The following is a 23,722-nucleotide window of genomic DNA, read 5'->3' as shown; positions in this document are numbered from 1 at the left end:
AACCAACTATCACACCCACCCACATATCAAAGGCAATTACATGTTAGACCCCCAATTTAAATAATGCAATTGAACACATGTCTGTCACACACAATGGCTGCAAGTGAATGACAAAACACCCAACATGACATGCCTGAAAGCAATGAGATGATACGACACATTGAAGAATAAAAAAAATAATGTATTGAACAGCAAGTAGAATGGAAATGAAATAAGAAAAAACACAAAGCAAATCAAACAAAACAAGATGAATGTCCAAGAAAATAATCTGAAAAATAAAAATAAGCCAACGAAGAACCATGAAGAAGATCATCCTGGGTCCATGAGCCCAACCAAATTAAACCTAACTATGACTACTAACTAAAAACTGAACTATATACAAAAAAGTGGTGCATTGTCCAATCGCTACCAAAAAAAATCAAAAAAACAAAGGAAACCTAACCCTAACTATACAACTATATACAAAGGCAGCGGGCTATTCGGACGGCTCACTGGTTGTTGTCATGGGCCAGGGCATCATCGAACTCCTGGTCAATGGCTTGGAGGCGGGCATGTTCCCTGGCCCCGAGGTCCCGCAGGGATAACGCAGTGTCAAGCTCAAACTCCCTGCGAAGACCCTCGAGGCACTCAGCCCGCCTCAGCGCCCTCCGCATGGAGTCCTCCGCCCTGACCATCGTGAGCCGTTCCTCCTCTGCCCGCTGCCGCTCCGCACCTATCCGCTGGCACAACCGCTCCCACACGGAAGCCACTCCCATTCCAGGGTTCTCCTGCCCTCCGGCCGATGCCTGCACCCCTGATGTTGATGGCCCCGAGCCATGATGCCTCCCACGTTGAGCCTGCTGCTGCCTCCGACGCAACTGCCTGTGCCAGCACGACGGCATCCAGGCTGATGGAAACCACCGACGCCGTCTTGCACGTGCCCTGCCCGATGATGCCGTCACATCCTCCATCTGCTGGGGTCCAGTTGCTCTGGTGTCCACCCCTGCTGGATCTCTGACTCCCGACTGTGGCAGGGATGGGATCCCCACCGAGCTGGCTGCATTGGTCGGGGCAGGTCCACAGGGGGCCCTGGTGGCATCTGGGCTGGAAGACGGCAAGGAGAACGACTGGTGGATAGCCTGCACAGAGGAGGAGAGGGCCGCCACATTGGCCAACACATGCAGGAAACCCCCGAACATGGCCGATCCCAATTGGGCCACGTCGACACGGTGCACTTCGTGATGCCGTGCGTGCTCCTCCCGGGAAGCACGCACGGCATCACGAATCACAGCCGTGCGCATCGCGACCCCAATCAGGACCTTCTCCGCACGGCCAGGGGTTCCCACGTCCGCAGGTGGAGGGGAGTCAGGTGACATGGACATCCCCTCTACCTGCGGACAGGCCTGGGACGGGGCATCCCTGCTGGTGCATGGTGGTGCACTCACAGGGTCAGGGACAGCGACATGCACAGGCCCCTCCACGGTGACCTGTGCTGCCTCCTGCCCCTGGCCCTGGACTGCACCACTTGCACCAGCAGGGATGCCCCCACCAGGCCCCATGTGTGCCCCAGTGGCGGCCTCCTCCTCGTCTGTGCAAACCACCAACCTGGATGGCTCCTCACCGTCTCCCACCGTAGCAGGCCCCTGTGGGGGCTCACCCACCCCTTCCGCTGCAGCCGTGGGGGCATCCCCGCCGCCTTGCTCCACAGCGCCGTCTCCGCCCTCCTCTTCACTAGCCGCTGCGTAGAGGGAGACAAAGAACACAAGCATCAGGGCACTGTACAATGGTCCCCTAGACAGGAAGCAATAGCAGATGAGCACCACTGTCAAAGTACACTTCCATCATGTCCCTCCACAACACATGGGTCAGTCCAGGCAAAACACACACAGTAACAGGCATGGTGCATGCCATGGACATTTCCATGCATGTCCAATGGACTCTTGAAACATTCAATGATATGTAACTCACATGCATCATGGCTCATGCCTATCACATGCACACACTTCACCTCAGTCACATCCATCTGGCCCCAAACACACCAAACACAGCGGATACAAGGGTAATTTGGCTGCTTTACTGAATCTGTGCATTGTCACACACATGTGTCATGCATCCATGGCATGCACAAGTCACAGACACGCAGGTCAGGCACACAGACATGGCTACCATATATGTACCTGGCATCAGCACCCATCCCTCACCCCCACCCATGTCCAGGTACAGAGACTGGCATGCTCTCATGTTCAAAATCTGCATAGGGCTCCCCATGCGGCATTTCAACACATGCAACAACCATGTGGGTCACACATCACTGGTCGCACATGCATTACCATGATGTCCCTGCACACATACATGCATACATGGCCTATGGCACACATACAGGCAAGTATCATAGAACCAGCACACCGCAACATGCCCTGTCTCACACAGTAATGCATGGACACTTACCGCTCAACTCCAGACGGGCCTCCCTCTCAAGGATCTGGGCGTGGAGCGCTGGGCGTACGCGTTCCAGGACCCTCATCTGGATGGAACTCATGCGGCCCCGGCCCCCCTCCACGAGGCGCCGGGCCTTCACAAGGGTCCTGGACCTCAAGTCCTCCCAGCGCTTCTTGATCTTCAGGACGTCGCGGGTTGCCACCCCCTCCGCGTTGATGGCAACCACACAGTCGGCCCAGATCCTCTGCCGTCCTTCCTTGCTGGCGCGGGACGATCCAAAGAGGGCATCATACTGCCCCAGGACATGCTCCACCAGGACACCAACTTCGGTGACAGTGAAGCTGGTGCCCCTCTGCCCCTCTGGCCTGGGGTTGCCACTGGTGCCAGATGTGGAAGTGCCCGACATGGCAACCCCAGAGGCAGGTGTGGGTGGGCAACTGGGTCCTGGGGCTGGGCTGTGGAGCGATGTAATCCCAGTCGGGAGTCTTCAGTTCCAGCAGGGGTGGACACAGCAACTGGACCCCTGCAGATGGCTGATGTGCAGGCACCAAATGGCAGGGCACGGTGGCAGCAGGCAGGCAGGCAGGCAGCAGCAGATGGCACGTGGGAGGCTGCTCAGGGCACGGGGGGCAGTAACTCGGCCTTCTGGGCAGGAGCGTGGTCTTCCGTGTGTTTTCGCGTGGCCAGCTTGATACGGAGTGATTTGGCACGTGAAAATCCTGCACGTCAGCGTGAAATCCGAGGAAAGGCCCTTAGCGCGTAAGCGCGTCAGCACGCATACGCGATTCTATTGGACCAGAGTCCCTCAGCGCGTAAGCGCGTCTGTGACGTGACCCGCACGGGTGTTCCCCACTCAGCACGTGATGACGGGGCACACGTGGAGATACTGCACGTCAGAGTGTCATCGCGTGTAATTGGACAAAAGTGCGCGTACACGCGATTGGCCTATGTACGTGTATTTAATGGGTGCGCGGGCACTTACACACGCAAGTACGTCAGCGAACCTGTATCCCGTGGTGCGTGTGAATTTCCACACGCTATTGGACTGGGAACTGGATTCCAGGGGTGCGCGGGTCACACGCTGTATCCCGTGGTGCGTGTGAATTTCCACACGCTATTGGACTGGGAACTGGATTCCAGGGGTGCGCGGGTCACACGCTGTATCCCGTGGTGCGTGTGAATTTCCACACGCTATTGGACTGGGAACTGGATTCCAGGGGTGCGCGGGTCACACGCTCGCCTAGAACACGCGCAAAGCATACATTTGCGGACTTTAACAATAACAAGCTCAGACGCCAGGATGAACATACCGTTCCTAGCAGCAGTGGCAGTGGGCTACCAAAGGAGGAGGAGGAGGATAGTCAGGGCCAGAATATTCACACCCAGAACCAGCCTTTTCGGGATGCCTGATGACCAGGTGTATGGGAGGTACAGGTTTCCACCACACATTATACTGGACCTGGTGAGTGAGTGGGAGGATGACCTCACATCACCCACCTTGTGCTCCCAAGCACTCAGCCCCCTGGAGAAGGTCCTCAATGTACTGCACTTCTTAGCCACTGGATCATTTCAGCGGACAAGTGCCATAGTGGGTGGGGTGTCACAGGCCACCCAGTCACGCTGCCTACACCAGGTCTTGAACATCATCACTGCACGGCCATCAGTCCGCAGGCACATATACCTGCCCAGAACACCTGCAGAAAGGCATGCTGCCGCCCTGGATTTTTACGCTGTGGCACGATTCCCCAAAGTGCTAGGTGCCATCGACTGCACCCATGTGGCTCTACGTCCCCCCAGGGCATCTGAGCACATCTATAGGAACCGCAAGCACTGGCATTCCATCAACGTGCAGGTAGCATGTAATGCCAAGGGAATCATCACCTCAGTATATGCCAACTATCCCGGCTCCACCCACGACAGCTTCATTTACCGAATGTCCACCCTAAGCCGGGACCTAGAAGCTGGGCGGCATGGCGATACATGGCTGCTTGGTGAGTATGTATGCCACTGCACATGCATGCATGTTGGATACTGAGCAAGGTCACAACCCCACCAATGATACCAATCACCACCTCCACAGGGGACAGTGCCTACCCTCTCAGCCCCCACATGATGATGCCAATTCGGAACCCCACCACGCCACCCCAGGTAAGATATAACACAGCCCACATTACAACCAGGGGCATAGTGGAGCGCACATTCGGAGTGCTAAAGTCACGCTTTCGCTCCCTTGACCGTTCTGGCGGGCAGCTGTTATACGCTCCCCCAGTAGTGTGCAGGATCATAGTGGCAGCATGTGTCCTGCACAACGTTGCAACACGCCGGGGCCTGGCCGTGGACATGGTGGTGGCCCCACATCCCCAACCACATGCACAGCCGCTGCGCATGGGAGGGGAAAGGGCACGGGGGGAGGCAGCCCGTACACAGCTAGTGGCTAATTACTTCACATAGAAATCACACCCCTGTGGAGCGCACACTGCCCTGGCACATTCCATCTGACAATCAATGATGACTCAACCTGACACTGATCCTGAATGTCTGGAGAATGAACCGTCAAAACCATATCAGCCTGAGATTGTTCACCTGGAAGTGTCACAATGTGTGCATCCCTACCCACACAGACACCACCAATGCAGTTTTGTGAAGTTACACATTGAAGCAGCTAAAATGAATACCCACTTGCAAAATGCAACAAGAGGACAGTGCCATGTCAGCCAACCCAACCCCAGCACCGCCACATGACACACCGTGCCATGTCATGCTAATTGCAGGTAAACAAAGTAATCCCCACAACATGACATCAGTCTCACTATGTACAGTGGCACTATTAGAAACCTGCAACACCTGAAATGCTCACAGCAATGCCGGACCAACAACATACTTGAGCACGTAGTACCATTAACATGACATCACAAATGTTACATATTAGTAGTCTCACCACCTGGAAATGCCTGCACTCCCACCACTACCAACTGTGCAGTGTTGTCGCCATGTAGAGTTGTAGGTGCACTGCTGCCAACATGGACCCCATCTCCAGACTAGAGGTCCTTGTGTGGACATGAGGAAGGGACCTGCAAATTGGGAGGTAGACACAGAAGAAGAGTTACACATCAATGCAACATGCAGTGTACAACACAACAGCAATATGCACTAGGAATGTATACACAGTATTGACTACAGACTGCCCACACAGCTCATGGGAGTCCAACGTCACTGTGTAATTCACTGTCACTTGGGCACACCCTTTACAAGCCCATGGAAACGGGAAGCAGGAGGGGTGTGTGTGACTCAAACCCAAGCATCTGAACCAAATACATTACAAGCCTGCATGTGCCCAGCCACAATGCAGCGTATGCCCACAGGAACCACGGAAGCCAACAGATCGTCCCAAAAAAATTGGGAATAAAAGAAATCAAAATAAAAATAAAAATAAGAAACAATCAAAAATGGCCATTGATGGGCCCGGGGGGGTTGGGGAGGCCACCCAGGAGGTCCGAGGACAGGATGCACACCAGAACCCACCTGCGTGGATCCTGGGAAGATAAAACACCTCCATGGGCTCATGGCCCACACGGCTACCCTATTGTGGGAGTATCACTGCTGTCGCTATTATCACCCTGTGCAGCTGCATCCGGAGGTGGTTGCACTATGGGAGGCAGCCCACGCAAGGCCCTAGTCTGCTCCTCCATGGCTGCAAGCATGCGGGTGTGGTAGGTCTGGTTCTGGAGGATGAGTGTGCGGAGGTCCCCATGCAACAACTCACGGGATGCCCGGACCTCCGCCCTCGTTGCCTGCATCTCAGCTGAGAGCGTACGGGTGAGACGCTCCAGCTGCTGTTCTGTCCTTTGGTGTGTTGAAGCCTCAAGCTCAACAAGAGTCGTCCTGAGGTGAAGGAGCTCCTGCCTCAGGGCTTCCCTGTGGCCCTGGGAATCAATGGAGATGGCCTCCTGCAGAGTCGCCAGTGCCGCCCGCCTGTCCCTGTTGGACCCCAACATGTCCTCCCTGTGTGACTGGCAGATGGAGTCGGTTGCCTGCTCTAGTCGCTCCATCAGCCTTTCTGGGGGGACAATGGAAGTGGCCACCCTATCCATGGCCTGAGCCATCATCTCGGATGATGCAGCCTGTTGGGTTGCCATACCGTAAATGGATTGCTCCCATGCGGTATTGCCGGGTGGCGTACGGCCACCACGTCGGCGGGCACCACACCTGTCTGGGGCAAGGCGAACTGCGCCTTGCTGTGCCGGCACTGCCTGAGGCTGCAGGACTGCATTCCCCCTCTGATCTGCTGGCCCAGGAACAGGATCAGATGTCGCGGAGTGTGACCCTGCATCCGTAACCACCGAAGGCGTAGCTGCCAACACTGACATCCCCATGGAGGGTTCTGACCCTGGTGCAGGTGGGTGAGACAGAACAGAATCCCTCCCTGGAACACTCACCTGCGACGGCACGTAGGTCTCATCCGAATCAACACCTGAGTACAGCTCGGGGGAGGTGCAGCCAGAGACACCCCTTGAGAGCACGACCTGCAGCACTTGTGGGTTCTCCCCCACCACCACACCACGTCCCTCACTGGTGGTTGGTCGGCCCTCGGACCCCTCCTGGGTCTGCACCATCTCCACAACCCCAGCAGTATCAGGTGCGTCTTCCCCTGCAAAGACATGAAAACAAAGAAATGGAAACAGGCATTAGCACCATGGCACACATTGAGGGCTGAGAAGCAAGAGAACCAGTACTTGATTGACACATGTCCCACATGACTAAAACCCTCCCATGCATGCACCCTCACTGCGTATGAAGTCAAGGCAAATGGCACACACTGATGACACCAAGATGGAAGATGAACACATTTTCTGCATGCTGCCTGGCAGTGGCATCACACATTGGCCTGTGATTGGCAGGTGAAACACACATGCCATCACACAGATGGCATGTACCATTGCTATTGAGTGAAGATGGAGAGGAAAGCAGCACCTATTCATTCAGTCCAGTTCCCGCATGTAATAGCTTTTCTAATTCTAACAGGTCAGATTTTTCACCTGGAGCTGCCAGTCTGAAATGGTCCAATTGCACAGGGACATGTGTGTACAAATGATATCCAGGTAACAAAGTCACTCCACTTTACCATACCCATGTCAGACATGTGACTAGTGGACAGCGACATGCCTAGTGAAAGTGGTGGAATGCAAACAAACTGACTGAATGAACAGTGAAAGAGAAGCAAATATGTTGTGGCAAGGTGACACTTCAAGGGCAACTGGCGTGCAGTTGGGCTAGATGTCTACTGTTGGCAGAAGGGATACTGCTATGGCCAAATGCAGCTGCGCAGGAAGGATTGCATGAAGCACATGGCTGACCCATACGACTCAGGCGCACACACTCTCACCTGGCACCCGAACAGAAGCCCTCACACACACACCATGCACATGGATGACACACACATGCATGGGCACTCACCGGACAATGCCTCGTAATCAGCCAGATCTCCCACGCCTTGGATCTGTTCCTCCGTGACGTAGGTCCCAGCGACTGACTCATGTGGAGTGAGTTCCATGTCTACTACTGGAGACCCACCTCCAGTCACTAGAGTTGCGGCATGACTTGAGGCCAGCTTACTCTTTGCCCTGCGCTTTAGGTCATTCCAGCGCTTATAGCAATCATTGGCTGTGCGCCTCACAATTCCAAGGGCACTTACGATGTCCGCAACGGTCTGCCAGTGTGCCTGGCGTTGTGCAGGTGTGGTCTTGGATCCTGCAACAATGACCATCTCGTTGTCATGTCCGGACACATACTCGACAAGTGCATTCAGTTCGTCATCCGTGAAGCTGGGCTTCCTGGATGGGCCGGACTGTGTAGCCGTGTCTGGGGCATCAGCCTGTGCCGGACGAGCACTCTTCCTCTTCCGCTTGGAAGGTGGTGGTGATCCTGAGTGTCCTGCGCCGCTCTGGACACTAGGGGCAGGAGCCCTGGTGGACTCTGTATCAGGAGTGTGGGATTGCACACTCAGCATCGGAGTTGGTGCAGGCATTAGCTCTAGTGTGATGGTGTCAGGGGGAATGTCAGCAGCATGGACTAGGACCGACACTGTCCTGGCTGGGTGTGTGAGGGCTGGGGTGGATGGAGCCGCAGCTGCCCCTGCAGCCTCTCCGCCCTGCCTCCTTGGTGCAGCAGATGACCTTGCTGCCCCAGATCCACGTGGCATGATGGCATCAACGTGCACCAGCGCACGTGTCGTAGCCCTGCTGACCTGGAAGTCAGCCATGGAGTCAGCCAGGTCTGGTGCCACAATGGGCTGGTCCAACAAGGGCTGAGCATGGATGGTGTCAGCCACATCAGCCTCAATGGGAGGGGGGGGGGATTATGGGTGCCCGTGACTGGTCCTCCACACATGGGGGGACAGGCTCACCCTGCAAGTTACGACCACGTCCCCTACCGGATCCACCACGGCCACCACTTGTGGCTCTTCCACCTTTGCCACCCTTACGGAATCCTCGCCTCCCAGCCATGGCACTGATGTTAATGTGCGTATGGGAGTGGATGTAGACTATTGTCCTGGGCAATTGGGGGTCAAAGGGGTTGGGTACCAGATGGTAATTGTACCCTAGTGCTCTAGCAAGGCTGAATGTAACCCCTGGGGAAAGATGACGGGTCACGCAACGCACAGGAGGCCCAAAAAAGGGAGATGATGTGCACGCAACCCCTCCTAGACCACGTGTGCAGAAAGAAAAACCTGCACTACGCTGTGGCACCCAGAAACACAAGAATGAACGTATGCGTGTCACACGCAGCCTAGAATGACCTCTGAAGGGGTAGGCTACACACGGGGCTAGCACAGATGTTAGATACGTGCGTGACTCACCGTCTGCCAGGTAAACGAGCGTGTAAAAGGAGCACGTTTGGTTGGCAACACCCCCGCCAAAAGAAGATTTGTCCGCTGTCTGAGGAGACAGGACAACAGTAGAAGGGAACACTGTTTGAGGGAACAGGCCCAGGTAAACCAGTTAAAGAGAAAAAAGAGCAAAAGCTGTCAGAGGTAACAGGGAATACGAACTAGAAACGCCGTGAAGTAAATTTGCGTGTGAAACGACAAGAAGTACAGAATTCACCCACTCGCTCTCCACGAAAAGCACGTACAAGGAAAACGTGTTATACACGTACCTTTTATACAGGCCCACACGTCTACGCGCTAGGGCCATTTCCACCTATTACATGCTTTGTCACTTCTGCGTGTAGGGCCATTTCCACCAATTACACGCTTTGTCACTTCTGCGTGTAGGGCCATTTCCACCAATCACACGCTTTGTCACTTCTGCGTGTAGGGCCATTTCCACCAATCACACGCGATTACACTCTGACGTGCAGTCTTTCCACGTGTGCTCTGTCATCACGTGCTGTGTGGGAAACACCTGTGCGGGTCACGTCACAGACGAGCTTACGCGCTGAGGGCCTTTCCTCAGTTTTCACGCTGACGTGCAGGATTTTCACGTGCAAAATCACTCCGTACCAAGCTGGCCACGCGTACGCACACGGAATACCACGCTCCTGCCCGGAAGGCCGAACTACTGCCCCCCAGAGCCCGAGCACGCTCCCACCTGCTGCTGCCTGACTGCCTGCTGCCCCTGCACTGCTGGGGGGTGGGGGTGATAGGGGACATGAGTGGGGGCCTGGTGGAGGCTGCCCCTGGTGGCTGGGGGGCGGGGGAGGTGGTAGACATGGGTGGGGGCCTGGTGGAGGCTTCCCCTGGTGGCTGGGGGGTGGGGGTGGGGTGGTAGACATGGGTGGGGGCCTGGTGGAGGCTGCCCCTGGTGGCTGGGGGGTGGGGGTGGTGGTAGACATGGGTGGGGGCCTGGTGGAGGCTGCCCCTGGTGGCTGGGGGGTGGAGGTGCAGGGGGACATGAGCAGGTGTGCAGGGTAGTCCCCTGTTTTGTGGGCTGCCTGCAGGGGCCGTGGAGGGTGTACAGGGAACACCTGTGAGGACCCACCCAGCCTAATCGCGTGTGTAACTTCCAACGCACCCCTGTAATACACGTACCCTGCTGAAGTCGCGTGTAAAACTTCCCGCGCACCCCTGAAATGCATGCGCCCAGGCTATTCGCGAGTGGGACTTCCCGCGCACCCCTGAAATACACGTAGCACGCTGGGAGACATGAGTGGGGGCCTGGTGGAGGCTGCCCCTGGTGGCTGGGGGGTGGGGGTGCAGGGGGACATGAGTGGGGGCCTGGTGGAGGGTTCCCCTGGTGGCTGGGGGGTGGGGGTGCAGGGGGACATGAGTGGGGGCCTGGTGGAGGGTGCCCCTGGTGGCTGGGGGGCGGGGGTGGTGGTAGACATGGGTGGGGGCCTGGTGGAGGCTGCCCCTGGTGGCTGGGGGGTGGGGGTGGTGGTAGACATGGGTGGGGGCCTGGTGGAGGCTTCCCCTGGTGGCTGGGGGGTGGGGGTGGGGTGGTAGACATGAGTGGGGGCCTGGTGGAGGGTGCCCCTGGTGGCTGGGGGGTGGGGGTGGTGGGAGACATGAGTTGGACATGGGTGGGGGCCTGCTGGCAGGTGCCCCACAGTGCTGGGGGGGTGGGGGTGGTGGGAGACATGAGTGGGGGCCTGGTGGAGGGTGCCCCTGGTGGCTGGGGGGTGGGGGTGGTGGGAGACATGAGTTGGACATGGGTGGGGGCCTGCTGGCAGGTGCCCCACAGTGCTGGGGTGTGGGGGTGGTGGGTGACATGAGTGGGGGCCTGGTGGAGGCTGCCCCTGGTGGCTGGGGGGCGGGGGAGGTGGTAGACATGGGTGGGGGCCTGGTGGAGGCTTCCCCTGGTGGCTGGGGGGTGGGGGTGGGGTGGTAGACATGGGTGGGGGCCTGGTGGAGGCTGCCCCTGGTGGCTGGGGGGTGGGGGTGGTGGTAGACATGGGTGGGGGCCTGGTGGAGGCTGCCCCTGGTGGCTGGGGGGTGGAGGTGCAGGGGGACATGAGCAGGTGTGCAGGGTAGTCCCCTGTTTTGTGGGCTGCCTGCAGGGGCCGTGGAGGGTGTACAGGGAACACCTGTGAGGACCCACCCAGCCTAATCGCGTGTGTAACTTCCCACGCACCCCTGTAATACACGTACCCTGGCTAATCGCGTGTAAAACTTCACGCGTACCCCTCTAATACACGTACCCTGGCCAATCGCGTGTTAAACTTCCCGCGTACCCCTGTAATACACGTACCCTGGCTAATCGCGTGTACAACTTCCCGCGTACCCCTGATATGTACGTTACCCGCTTTGCGTTCCTTGTTTGGCAGCCCTGTAAACTGGTCCAGGGTTAGCGCAGCCCTTTGCGATGATTTAGCGATTTTGATGGCTTTTCCTTGCGCGAGGGCGTTCTTGGGGGCGTTACTGGCGCTGCTGCAGGGTCGCTGCGATACTCTGCGCCACGGCTGGTTTGGGAGCCTAAAATCCATGAATACGCTGTGCGCGGAAATCGGTTTTAGCGCACGTGCCTGGCGCAGACAATCGCACGCGGACACTCTGCGCCAGCCGCTTGCGACACTTTTCTGCGAAATTCTATGAATTACCCTCTTTATATTCACTGACAGGTCTCTATTCAACAAAATTGACCAATTGGAAGTGATAAAGCAATGTTTCATTGACCATAACATTCTAACAACATCATGGTCCTGGGAATCAAAGCGTCCAGTGTATCAAAGAGATCATTACACACATAATCTGGAAATTAATAGCAATCAAACGAGATTCCGATGGAATGAAGACAAACTGGCTAACTTTGATTCCATATTGAAGTGGAATATAGAACACTTTAAAGACTCGCTTTACACAACTGCACTATTGGAATTTAGAAATAACAACGAGCATATTTTGAATTATAAACCAAAGAAATCAAAAACTCATTGTTTTTATCAAGAACGAAAAGAAAGAAAGAAACAAAAACGGCGCGAAATTAACTCATTGAAGTTTTTGCCTATGGAGGACAGAAAATCGGCTCTGCAATCCATTAAATGTTTCTACAGAAATTGGACGCGGGCAAGAAGAGCCTCCGAATACCAAAAAGATGGTGAGATTATGTTAAGAACTTGGTCTTCGAAAAATACGGCTAACATGTGGTCACTATAGAACAACATAATAGGGAAACAACAACTTGCCGCTCAAATTAATGGGCTGTCTGAAGAACAATGGCTTACTCACTTCCATGAGTTATATAATGTGTCCTTATGGCCTTATCAAATGCCTCCAGTAATCAAATGTGATAAGTGGTTGTTAAAAATTGGAATAGAGGATATTTAAGAATGTATTACAAAATCCTCAAGATCACGAGCCCGGGGGCTGATGGTCTTACCAATGCCATCTTGAAAGCACACCCACCCGAATGGGCTAGGATCTTATATACCATCTTTCTGAATGTGATTAAAAAAAAGGAAATTACCGCCTCATGGCGTAAAGCAGTGATTATCCCAATATATAAAAATGGAAATCGGCATATGCCGCAGAACTATAGACCTATTTCAATGCTTGATGTCATTGGGAAAATCTTTTCCTGATGCGTGTTGCGGGACTTTAACTCTTGGACTACCTCCTATCACACGAGAGATCCATGCCAAACAGGCTTTGTACGAGGGCTGGGCACTAGTGTCAATTTATCATCACTGTATGCAATTCAGCATCAGGCAGAAGTCACTAAGCAACCCTTGTACCTCGCCTAAATTGATTTTCATGCAGCCTTTGCTTCAGTCTCCCGGGAGATCTTGTTGCAGAAATTGCAAAGAGCCAAGTGTCCTGTTACTATCATTGACATAATTGATAAGTTACATTCCGACACATCGATCCAAGTGAGACTGAATATGGAAGGACTGCTTTCAGACTCTGTCACTACCAAAAAGGGGTTGCGTCAGGGCTGCATTCTTGCATCCGCCCTGTTTAATTTTTTTATCTATGATATTCCTGAGATTTTTCAAAATCTAACATGCGATCCTCCCACACTAGGCTCAGTAAAGATCCCAGTTTTGATCTATGCTGACGATTTGATTCTAATATCAAAAACCCGGATGGCCTACAAAAAGCATTATATGCCTTAGAAGGATATATATCGCAGAATCAACTTACAATCAACACTAGCAAAACAAAAATCATGATTTATAATGGCCACCCAAGGTAGTCAAATAAATATAAATGGTTATTGCAAGGGACCAGTCTAGAAATAGTCCTCCAATATACCTATTTGGGAATGCAAATTAGTACTCCGCATTCTAACCAAGCACATTTGACGCTTCTGCACCAGAGAATATTAACAGCCATTTCACAATCGAAAAACATATTGTATAAATGTGGGAAATTCTCAATAAAACCGATAATCACCTATTACTACCAAAAGACCGTCCCAGTAATCTTATACGGTCTAGAAACGTGGAAAGTATTGGAAAGACCCATTCTCGATAAACTTGAAGGGAGGTTTTGGAGGAGGGTCTTAAACCTCCCTCAGTCTATGCCTTGTGCACTGGTTCGGTACGAAATTGGGCAGTTATCCCTCTTCTCTAGACTTCAGTGGCCTCAATGTGTGTTGTTTAGGAAATACCTGATGGCAGATAGATCTGGAAACTTACTATCATTCTTGCCGAGTATATGTTAAATTCTAAACATTCATTTGCAGTCCAGTGGTGTACTAATGTTCTAGACATTGTGCTAGCTGCAGACATATCTGTGCAAACCCTTTTGGAAAATCCAGACAGAGCAAAAAAAAGTTGTACCTACACGATTGGATAGAAACGCAGCAATCGTGTCTGAGGTACAAAGTGTATAGAAACAATCCCTTTGTTGAGAAGAAATTTGGTCAATGCGAGCCATACCTGTTACGATATCCAAATCCAGCTTTTCGTTCTGCGATATTGCGTTTCTGACTTAATTTGTGTAATACAGGCGAAATATTGGTTACTCGTAGGGCCCTTGATAAATCATTAGACTTTTGCCGATTATGTAAGAACAAGCAAATAAGAGAATCTTTATGGCATTTGTTTATGACATGTCCAGGTGCTACAGAAGAACGTGAATTATTCTTATCTAAACATTGTCAATATCAAACGCTTGACTTGATGGGAAAATGGAATGTATTCTTCTCAACTAAGTGTTTCGTAGTCCATATTGCTATCATGAGATTTTTAGACGCAATTTTTGTTAAATTAAGTTGAAACAAAATGTAACTATGAATTGGTTGTACTAATTGTGAATGTAAAATGAATTGTGCTTTTATGTTTTCATCTTTAAATATGTGTATGTTGTAAAGTTGATTAATTCAGCTATACCAACTAATAATAAAAAATAAAAAAAATAATAAAAAACTATGGTAGCAATGCACAAGCTATCAAGGCCTAGCTTCTCAGGAGGTGATGCAGGCTGGTTCTTAAGTACAGTGTAGTCTCCAAGCCTCCATAAAGGAATGTCCGCACACAGTATTAGTTAAAACACAGTCTTTATATAATTAAGCTCAAGGTTATATACAATCACAATAACTCACTTTGTGCTTAGTTAATCTATAATGGCAAATATATACAGTTCTAAGTGGTACCACAATTATTATCAGATTTCATTAAAGTGCATCAACTGTACTCTGGTCAAATGTCACACAAATCAATTAATAAAGGTAACCAACAATACACATAGGATGAAAGCAGTTGGTTAGAACAATTGGCAGAATACTGGCCTCTACCAATAGACACAGTTCTGTGTGGAGATCCCCCCCACCTGGGCAACCTGTAAATAAAGATACACTACAAGCCCAGTCCATATATTGTTCAATAAGTCTTATTTCCTTCTATAATGTTTCTACCACCCCAATGTACCTGGAATAGCAGAGTTCGCCGACAAATCATCAACAGATGCTTCTTGAGCGGCTCCCTTTAAAGCAGGAGCCACGGATCTTTAGAGAGGAAAAGATATGAAGCTATTATTGACCAGCGTGGCTATCAGAGACACCCATGTAACATCTGGGCTTTGTCAACCCAAAATGCTGCTGCTCTTGGAGGTTGAAAACAAACTAATATATTCCTCCCTTACCCTGCCCCATACCACATTTGGGTCCTACAATCAATTTAGACATACTAATTTAATTAACTCTTACCTTTAATAAATACATGTGATGTTCTCAATTTTGCCTTCTCCACTGCCAACATAATTCATGTTGGGTTCTCAGTATTTTGGCCTCTTCCTCTGCCTACAAAGTGCATGTGTGGTTGTCAGTACTTTTGCCTCCTCTACTGCCTACAAAATGCATGTGCGGTTCTCTGTACATTTGCCTCCTCCTCTGCCTAACAAATTGCAGGTGAGCATCACAGTAATTTGGCATCCAGAGAGGATAGCTCAGGGGCAACGTGCTCACGGAGCAACACAGTTTCGATCCCCAGGTCTAAAGCATGTTTAAATAACCTATCATATCATATCCTCCTATGCCTAGCAAATTCATGTGGGATTTCCACTGAATAGGCCTGCTCCCACTCCTAATGGGTTCATGGGGTTCTCAGTGCTCTGGCCTTCCACTATACCTAGTAAATGCAAATAGGCCGTCTCCTACAACTTGTAAATGTCCATTGGATTCCCAGTCCATTACCTTCTCCTGCGCCTAGTAAATGCATGTGGGATTTTCAATACATGCTTAGTAGTGAACATGGGTTTCTCGGTGCTATTCTCTTCTCCTGCTACAAAATGTCTGTGGGGTTCTCAGTGCTGTAGCTTTCTCGTACAGGTGGTAAATATGCATGGGGTTCTTAATGCTTCAGCCTCCTATGCCAAAAAAAATGCAAGTGGATTGTACTACCCCTAGACCCACAATTCACAAAAACAATTGGGTTTCACTGCCCCGTCATCAACAATTCACCCACCGACCTAGGCCATATTATAGACTTAATGATAGTCTAACAAAATCTCTTTCCTTACAAGCTTGAGCCGAATCTGTGCCTTGAAATGCCAAACAACACCTGATCACCTGTTATAGGTTTCTACTCATCTGACTTAATATAGATGCACGGTCAAATGAACCAAGTGGAAACTCATACCTCGAACCTCAGAAAACTTCAGAAAAAACCTGGAACGTTGGGACCTCAGCGACATCCAGGACATTCTACAGGTTCAAGCTCAGCTCATGCTAACTAACAACCAGCCCTGGCCAATGGGCCGGCTCTCGCAGGATCCGAGATCCGGCATCAGATGTGTAGCTGGATCTCGGGATCCGGCCAGCCTCAGCCCCAAATAGCCTATCACTAACCAAAGCACCCAACGTTGTTTGAAGAAAGAAAAAAAAAAACATGCGCTTGCAGGACACAGCACATTGGCACTTCGGGAGCCGACCCCCCCTACCTATGACACAGGCAGCAGGAGTCAATGCAGACCCTCCCTCGGTGAACCTGGGGGCTTGCTTCGGTGACAATCTGTTCTGTGTGGGCACACTGTGCACACAGTCTCCAATCAGGGGCGCCGAGTATGGGGGGGCTCCGGGGCCCGAGCCCCCCCCCCCCCCCTACGGCAAAATCAAGTCCGGGCTGAGCCCCCCCCCCCCCCCCCCCCCGGCGGGAGAGAAGTGATGCAGCATCGATGGCCCTTTCCATCGATACTGCATCACTTCTCTCCAGCCGGGTAAAAGTGCAAACATGTTCGATTAAGCCCTCCCATCTAGGACTCATATTGGTGTATGGTCCTGGAGGGGAAGGCTTAGGCAGCGGTATTCAATCTGTGGGGCGCGCCCCTCTGGTGGGCCGCAGCCTCATGCCCTGGGGGGTGCGCATCCACAGTTTGAAAAGAACAAAAAAAGAGGATAAATTATCAAAGGATCGGGCTGTTGCTTCATCAACAAGCAGCAGCCCGATCCACGGCCCCTGCCACACATGCTTAGTGCGACAGGGGCCGGGCCTTTGTGAGGCCTGGGGCTACATTAACAGCCTATTTATGAAGACAAAAGAATGTGTGTGCTTTTTTTTGTCTTCATGAATAGGCTCCTAATGGAGCCTGAGGCCCCACAAAGGCCCGGCCTTTGTCACACTATGGGTGGTGGAAGCAGGGTAGTTTCTAGCCCATTTGGTGCGCAGGGTGAACCACTAGGAATGCGCCCCCCCACCTCGTGCCCCACTCCGACCGCACCCCACTCCCACCACACCCCGCGCGCCACTCCCAAACTCAATATAACACTGCACAACATTGGGACATGGGATCCAGTGGGGGCACAACAGTGGGACACGTGGACCAGTGGGGGCACACATTGGGACACAGGGACCAGTGGGGGCAGGGACCCAGTGGGGCACACATTGGGGCATGGGGACCAGTGGGGGCACAACATTGGGACACAGGGACCAGTGGGGGCACAACAGTGGGACACGGGGACCAGTGGGGGCACAACATTGGGACACGGGGACCAGTGGGGGCACACATTGGGACACGGGTACCAGTGGGGGCACACATTGGGACACAGTGGGACATGGGGACCAGTGGGGGCACACATTTTGGCCTGGGAACCAGTGGGGGCACATATTGTGACACAGGGACCAGTGGGGGCACACATGGAGGCACAGGGACCAGTGGGGGCACACAGTGTGAAAAGGGGACCAGTGGGGCAGGGGACCAGTGGGGGCACGCACTGGGACACGGGGACCAGTGGGGGCACACTTTGGGACACAGTGGGGGCACACATTGGGACACGGGGACCAGTGGGGGCACACATTGGGACACAGTGGGACACGGGGACCAGTGGGGGCACACATTGTGGCACGGGGACCAGTGGGGGCACACATTGTGACACAGGGACCAGTGGGGGCACACATCATGACACAGGGACCAGTGGGGGCACACATTGAGACACAGGGACCAGTGGGGGCACACCGTGTGAAAAGGGGAACAGTGGAGCAGGGGACCAATGGGGGCACACACTTGGACACGAGGACCAGTGGGGGCACACATTGGGGCACAGTGGAGGCACACATTGGGACACAGTGGGACACGGGGACCAGTGGGGGCACACATTGTGGCACGGGGCCCAGTGGGGGCACACATTGAGACACAGGGACAAGTGGGGGCACACAGTGTGAAAAGGGGACCAGTGGGCAGGGGACAAGTGGAGGCACAAACTGGGGCACGGGACCAGTGGGGGCACACATTGGGACACAGTGGGGGCAGACATTGGGACACAGTGGGGGCACAGTGGGGGCACACAGTGGGATAAGGGGACCTGTGAAAACACACTCTCATACTTTCATGCTGACACAAACACACACTTAGTACACGCCCACCCCCACCCCAGGTGGCGCGAAAGTCAAGGGAGGGGGTGGGCTGGGAGCCTGGTTTGACTTCCGTAATGTCACGTAGTAGTTGCGTAATACGTAAAATTACAGTCAGAAGAGGCAACGCCAGCACCTGCTACGGCGCTGCCGAACTCTCTGTCCTTGGCAATCGCTGACACAAACCCAGACATGTGAACCCCTCCAGCCAGGGGCAGGGACCGGGGCAATTGCGCCCCGGGCAGCTGCCCGCCTCGCCTGGGCCAAGAAACGGGCCTGGGTGGCAGCAGTGGTGTGGAACTGCCCAAGTGTTCGCAATTTGGAATATTTCGGTTAATGCCGTTTTTTATTTTGCACGCTTTAATTCTCTCTTCATCCGTCTACAGTAAACTCAAACAAGCATTGGCAATGCCAACCGTTTGGGCTTTTGTGCAGGTAGGGAAAAGGCACTTGCCAGGCACAGCCATAGTGGTATTAACTGGCCATTGATTGTAGCAGGTGTAAAATGGTGCGAGTACCGGGCCTCTAATAGCAGTCCATGACAAATGAGGCGTATGCTCGTTTCTTGGAAGGTCATACGTTATTAAGCATAAGTGGGGTGTACTTTTTTTACTACTCCTTCATTTTTTGAATAAGGGGTGTTTCAAATGAATGTTGAAAACCAGGAAAGTGGGAGTTTTTAAAACATGGAGATAACCATGTCTACAACATTTAGACGCGAGTGCTTCCATCAGTCCCAAACATCACCTGGGTGCAGGGTGAGCCTGGGTAACTGCTTTTTAACATTGTACACTACTTTACCAGAATTTCTGGTAAACTACAATGTTAAAAGCAGTTAACACTCTTCCCCCAAGTCTGAAACCACACTTGATTGCATTATACTTCAGCAGAACATCTGATGTGTCCACTGAAAGGTTTAAGATTAAGCTACATCCCTAACTCTATCTGGTTACCCAGAGGTAACATCTTAGCAAATGTCACTTGTGGCTGGCCAATCTACAGCAGCACTATTGTAAGTTTGAATTGTTGATGTTTTATTGAACTACGGCACCACACACGTCTTGCTTGGTAGTTTTTAATCGGGAAACGTCTTTACTTCTCGTTTCCCTTGAATTGGGAACTTTTTTTGGTGGTGGTGGTGGTACTCCACCTTGCAGCTGTACCTTCTGTTTAGCAAGCATTTCATTCTCCCATCCTAGTTGTGTTGCTGTGCCTTTTGAGGGAGGGCTACTACAACCTGGACGATTATAGAGCGGTGGAGTAGGGGCAGTGATGTCTTACTGTAATGCAACTCGATGGCTTAAATCTCCTTCTTACTTGACTTTAGTATATGCAGTGCATGCTAGCCAATGTTTCCACTGTTCTGCGCTGCGCGCGCCCCCCCGCGCGCCGTTGCACAAGGTGGGCGACTACATGCACATTTGCGGTCATATAACTGCCAGTGATGTCACTTCCTGTATTTGCCCCCCCTCCCCCCACCCCGGGAAATTCATAAATCGGCTCCCCTGTCTCCAATCCATTTGGAAAGCGCAATGATCACCGAACCCCCAGCTTTGCCGGCTCGTGATCCTTGCCTTTACCAAATGAATTCTGGTATTTGTAGTTTTGGGGTGTCAAAATACATTTTGACTTGGACGGTACATGCTGTGATGGCGTGAAAAGTACACAAACCATAGTAAAATATGCTTACTATGGTTTGTGTCGTTTTCAAGCGATGAAAGAAATTGCGCTATGTTTAAAATATTATTTTGAACATTTCATTGCTCAGAGTTCAAATGGTTGCTGCCTCCTCGGAGGGCAGTTCGGGTTAATTTCATGTTGAAGGAAGAAGTCAAATAAAGAGGGTTATGTTGTCCGAGCTTTTGTAGATGACTGGTGCCGCGTGGTGGAGGCCGAGGCCCTGGCATGGAGGCACACGGAACATAACAGAAGTTAAAAGTCCACTGAACCTGCCTCACTGCCGGGCGCTGAGCTCCAAGGCGCTCGTGTGATTGCCTCTGGCTTCCTCCACGCCTCTTACTCTCTCTTTTTTCTTTGATAGACGTGTACAGATGGGAGCGGCGGATGGGGGCGCAGTGCGGCGCGACCCCCAATCCATGCAGCGTTCGAGTTGCTTCGTGCGATTCCCTCTTCCTGCAGTGTGCCGGAGCGAGGGCTCGACTCCTGGGCAGAAAAGGCGCTTGGAACAGGCCTGGCAATTTGGAAGCGGCCCTGGAATAAATGTTGTGTTAATTTCTTTCCCTGGGAGATCGAGGGCTCGTGTCGCAGAGACAGATGGACACACAGTGGGGGAAGATAAACAGCGAGCACGTGCGTGCATCAATAATGCTATCTGCACTGGGAGGCACAGACGCAAATGTGCCCATTAAGGTGCACGTGGAGACACACCAAGCGCACGCCGGCGGAGAAGTGATGCGCAGACAAGGGAAATATATATCAGCATGACGCAGGCGAATATCTAAAAAAGACGCATGTACGTCTATCAGCAGGCATGCACGCTAGCGCAGACTCACAGGCCCGCCTGCAGGCAGACTGCGATATAAAAAGGCAGACTCAGCCACAGAACACGGCTATATTAAGCCGCGCAGGTGTCTGCCTTATGCGGGCCTGTGTGTGAGAGCAGGATAGAGAGTCGGATGGGCGAGAGAGTGTGTGAGACAATCAGACACGCGCATAAACAGACTCCAACACGGAGCATGGCTATATGAAGACCTGCAGGTGCCTACCCAATAGATACTGCCATATTGTATGGGTACTTTATGGGCACAGTATGGGCATATTGCCCATATATGGCAGATATGGGCAATATGGGCAGTGACTGGGGGAGCAGAGATGACTGGGCATAGCTCGGAAGTGCTTATCTAATCTGGTGACTGCAAGCGAGTGGATGAAGTGGACATGCCCTGGGGTCTACGAGAGAAGGATCAGTATAACATATGTATATATATATATATATATATATATATATATATATATATATATGTATATATATATATATATATATATGTTCAAGGAAAAAACTTAAGTTGCAGGGATGTTACGGTGAGAACTTAATGCAACAAACCCCCTGAAATTCAGCTAAACCCATTTTAACTACGAACCCCCCTGTTGCGCAGCCTATGACCACCTATGACCACAATGATGACATTACAGATCACACCAGTGATGACATCAATCCCTCACTTGTTTTTTCCTTCTTCCCCCCAGCACTACTCTGAAATGTTGTCAGGCCTAGTACCATAGCTGCTTGTTTTGTTCTTCTCCTTCTCCCTGTCCCCCCACCACTTGTTAAATCTGGCACTACCAAAATTGTCGTCAGGCCTAGTAAGGTAGCCGCTTGTCTGTCTCATTCTCCTTTCTACTCTCCCCCTCCCTTCCTTACCATTGTCAAAAGCTCTTGCACTATCTGAAAGACCGATTACAATAGTTAATTTCTCATTCTTAATGTATCAAGGAAGTGTTTGAATGTCACTGTCTTCTCCCTTGTTCCCTCTCTGCCTTGAAGCGCTTTCAAACACATTGTGTATATGCGCTATACAAATAAACAATCAATCAATCTCTAATTGCATTACAACAGTAACTGGCATTAAGCATGGCCTTCAGCCATGGTCAGTGTGCATGGCCAAATATATTTGAACACGTGAATGGGTACTAGTCATTGCCTTCAGTTGTGGACAGAGGTCACAACTTTCACCCATGTGCACTGAATATTTTAAAACACTACCAGGTTACCAACAATAGAATTTGGCATTTATCAATGGATACAGTTTTCAACCGTGTCGACAGTATATTCTGTATACTGATCAGGCACTAGCCATGGACTTTAGCACAATACTGTCCAGTGGCCACCATCTTTGGCTGTGTCCACTATATATTCTAACATATAAATGGGCCACTAGCCATGGCCTTTGACTTTGAGCAGTTTGTACATCTTTTGGCCATGTCCACTGTTTATATTAAAATGATAAAATGCAATTAGCGATGGCCTTCGGCCGTGCCCACTATGTATTATACAACACTAACCAGCTACTATCTATGGCCTTCGGCCAAGACTGCTGTATATTATATACACTGACCAGCCACTAGCCATGTTCTTCAACACTGTGCTAGCCAGTGGCAACAGCCTTTAGCTGTGCCGACTGTATATCCTAAGCTATTATTGGGCACTAGCTATTGCCTTTTAGCCAAGGCACATGACTACAGCTTTCAACATTGCCCACTGTATATTCTAAAACAATTATGGGCTTCTAGGCATGGCCATTAACCATGCACATTGGTATTTTTGAACACTTACCAACCACCAGCTATGGCCTTTGGTGCTGGCCAGTGACCACAGACTTTGTCATGGCCAAGTTCACAGCCTAAATTGTTATTAACATAATCAAAGTTTTAATGAGCTAACTTATAAATGTTTTTATGTCTAATTCCAATATTGATGTAATCAGTTATATGCCATGCAATAAATGTTGCCACCAGTGATGACATCAGTGATGTGATTTGTAATGTCATCAGTTTTCTCATGCAACATGTACTTAGTGATGTCATCAGTGATGTGCTCTATGTCATCATTCTGGTCATGGGCTTGGCAACAGGGGGCACAAAGTTAAGGTGGCTTTAGCTGAATGTTAGGGTTTTTTTGCGTTAAGATCTCACCTTAACGTCCCTGCAACTAAACTTGTTTCCTTGAATTTCAAAGGTTTTGTTACAATGCATTCCTCCCCTTAATTTCCCTGCAACCAAAGTTGTTTCCTTAAATTTCAAGGGTTTCATTAGGCCATATATTTTTAGAATGCTTCCAACCACTAGCATGGCCTTTGCCCGCGGTCAGGGGGCACAGCTTTTGGCCGTGCCCACTGTCTATTTTAAAACACTACCAGGCCACTAGCTGTGGCCTTCGTCCATGGCCTTTGGGCACGGCCACTTTATATTTTAAAACACGTGCAACACATTGCTCAAAGAAGTTCACCAATGACAAACTGATGTCCTGTTTTGACAATGGTATTATTATGTATACAAGATTGCAGGCTTTGAGAACTCACAATGTTTTTAGGCAGTGCACAGTGAGATAAAATGGTTT

The sequence above is a fragment of the Ambystoma mexicanum genome, chromosome 1p (genome assembly GCF_040938575.1).
Source record: "Ambystoma mexicanum isolate Mex_15411 chromosome 1p, UKY_AmexF1_1, whole genome shotgun sequence".
NCBI lineage: Eukaryota > Metazoa > Chordata > Amphibia > Caudata > Ambystomatidae > Ambystoma > Ambystoma mexicanum.
This window is presented reverse-complemented; position numbering follows the sequence as displayed.